We start from the raw sequence: 3164 nt of genomic DNA on the forward strand, positions 1-3164 counted from the left end.
TTTTTCTTGTGTAAATAATTATTGTAACTTTTGTTGAGGTGTTTTTTCTTTTGTTCCTAAGTTGCTGTGTTACATTTTTACTGACCGCAAATTCTGAGTAGAGACAAGAACCCTTGAAATTACGGAAGTAAATAAGGTCGTAACAGGTACTGAATGACACCTGTAAAGGGATGTGATCGTAGCCTGTTGCAAGATCGTAGTGAATATTGCAATTCTTAATAGAATCATGGAGCTGTGGGGGTGTGATGCAGTGGCCCGACCAAGAGGTTGTAATTGTGTCCTCTATTTTGCACAAAGGAATATGAGGTGGGATGGAGTAGCATTACATCGCTAATTTGGAGAGCATGATTTTGACAGAAGTAATTAAGTTCATTATAAAATTGTTTTGTGGGGTGAGAATTAAGGTCTCCGATTATAAAGATTTGATAGGCAGGAGAATCGTGAATAATACTGTGTAACTCGCCTAGGAGCATGCAGTATTGATAAAAATTGTTATTTTCCCAGGGCATTTGAAGCCCCAGCAATCTGTCACTCTTGTAGGTCTTTACATTTACCAAGTTGCCTAATGATTTATGCTAAGGAAAGAAAGGCCCCCTTTTGGGCGTCCAGCTATGATTTGATCTGTAACTTGCATCGATGAGAGTCAAGAAGGATCTGAAGCAGTCATGTATTGAATCGCAGATCACAAGGTCATGTGGCCAGAGGAGTGTTTCTTGCAATGCAATGATGCCATTGAAGGTTTGCCAAACATGTTTAGGAGATAAATGTTTTGCTTGAGGCCAAAAATATTCCAAGAGATTATATCTAATGTATCCATGGCTACTCACGAACATGGGAGTTGAAAGGGCCAATCATTTGGGTGGATGGGGGGTTAGCCAGGGGGAGTGGGCAGTCACTCATCATGGGAGGTTGGCTGGCATTTGCGGTGGAAGTGACCATCCTTGGGGTGTCAGTAAGTTCCCCTTTGTGGGGGTGGGAGGGGTGTTGGTCACGAATTACGTTGTATCTTGTGACCTTCATATTAGGACCAAAATTCTCACCTTAAAGAACATCAAGGTATTGAAATAGGCAGGTAATCCTGTAAGCTACTTTATGTTTAAGTTTGCATGGTAGTTCATGGGATATGAGGGGGCCAGAGCCTGTGAGAAACTTGACTCTCTCCCCTATGGTGTCTAGTGTCACAGGTGAGCGCAGATTGTGAATTACTATGTTACATCTCTTCTCAGGTTTCGGGTGAGGTGAATTACGATTGTTGGGCTTCGGTCCAGTGGATAAACGAGAGGTTCTTTCCTTCTTTCTGCTTGTTTGTGTCTGCCAGCTGCCAGACCCCTCATGATCATTCTCATCCATGAGGGCTGGTGATCGTCACTGAAAGTCTATCTTCCACTGGAGGCACTGGTGAGGGAGAAGAGGTTGGGAGTCCAACGGTCCCCTCAGAACGGTCTATAGGTCATGAGGGCACTTCAGCCGAGGGAGAGAGGCCAGTTGACACCGGGGTGGGTATGGCCATCTCGACTTCATGTCGCACCCTCACTTCTCCTGTGTTGCTTGGGGGTGAGGAAATAATGGATGTTACATTCAAAGGAGTCTGGTGGCTTCCTGTATGTTTGTCTAATGATTCCTGCAATCTTTTGATAGCACCCAGATCCACGTGAGATTGTAATTTGTTACTACACTTTTACACCTCCCACCAAGGAAAAAATAAACTTTTGTTTTTTTTTCATCAACACCTTTCATTCCTCAAAGAACAGGTAATCTCTACAAATTAATTCGTTAATAACAGTTTACATCTCAGAAGGCTTAGATTTTTAGGCCTATAAATAATTTTGCAGCATACAGGCAGCTTAAACACAGGCAAGAACTTCAGCATTCAAAGAAAACTTGTTCTAATTCGAATTCCTATTTTGAAAATTTTGTTATGATTGCTGAGCTTATTAGGTCTACTATTATATGCTGCAGAGATAGTAAATGTTGACCAGCCCGAGGAGCATTTCATGTTCGCTGTCATTTATGGCACCGCTAACCTTATCACACCGTACTTTGAACTAAGCAACGTAGAAAAAACAAAATTAGTTCAAATCACACAGATTACGAATTATACCAATGCATAAAAGATATCATATTTATATAACCATAAGGAAAATTCGCAAACTTTTCGACATGTATGACATTAAAAATAAAACAAAATTTTTGACACTACTTGGCAACGTAATGTTGAGTGAGAATCGGACGAAATAAAGAATCATGTGAGTATCACTGCACCTTACATTTCTCTCCCTTTATGAGCAATATGTTTCCCGTCTCTCGTTCTTTTTATCAGCTTTTTTCCCCAATTCTGTCTGCCTGTGTGCATTGCTATTTCAGCATGTTTTTTAGCCTCCGTCTCCTCTTTCATTGTTTGCGAAATACTCTAACTTTGCTTTCCCCTTTTCTCTTCTTTTTCACTACCAGCCTCTCTCTCTCTCTTGTACATTTTTTTTTATTTCGATCGCAATATCGCTTTCAATCTCCGTCCTGGGGTGAAGAGCCACTCAGGAAAGGCCGGTTGGAAACGACATTTTCACGTAAATCTCCGTCGAGTAGGACTACATTGCATTTAATGTACAATAGAAGTGCATTAGGGTCATGTTTTATCCCTTCCTGGTTACTCAAGTGCCATTAGCTCTCTCCGGGTTAAGGGCAGCTAAGTGCTCTGACGGTTAAAGGCACTCCCTCGTACATAGACCGGCTTAAAGACGGATCCGTGATCATTTCTCTTTCATGTTCCTTTAACTTCGCTGACTAAATCAGATCGAACGGAACTATAAGCATTAAACTAAAATAGGAAATTCTAAATCCAGAGGTGAATCTTTTTCACAAAGTACATTTTTGGACAATGCTATTGTTTAAAAAGATGATTATAAACTCAAGATGGAATTGCAAATAATACACGCTTTCTATTTTTGCATATATATATGTATATATCTATATATATTATATATATTTATATATATATATATATATATATATATATATATATATATATATATATATATATATATATATATATATATATAATATACTATATATGCAAAAATAGAAAGCGTGTACTATTTTCAATTCCATCTTGAGTTTATAATCATCTTTTAAACAATAGCATTGTCCAAAAATGTACTTTGTGAAAA

This window comes from Macrobrachium nipponense, chromosome 14 (assembly GCF_015104395.2).
Source record: "Macrobrachium nipponense isolate FS-2020 chromosome 14, ASM1510439v2, whole genome shotgun sequence".
NCBI classification, from domain to species: domain Eukaryota; kingdom Metazoa; phylum Arthropoda; class Malacostraca; order Decapoda; family Palaemonidae; genus Macrobrachium; species Macrobrachium nipponense.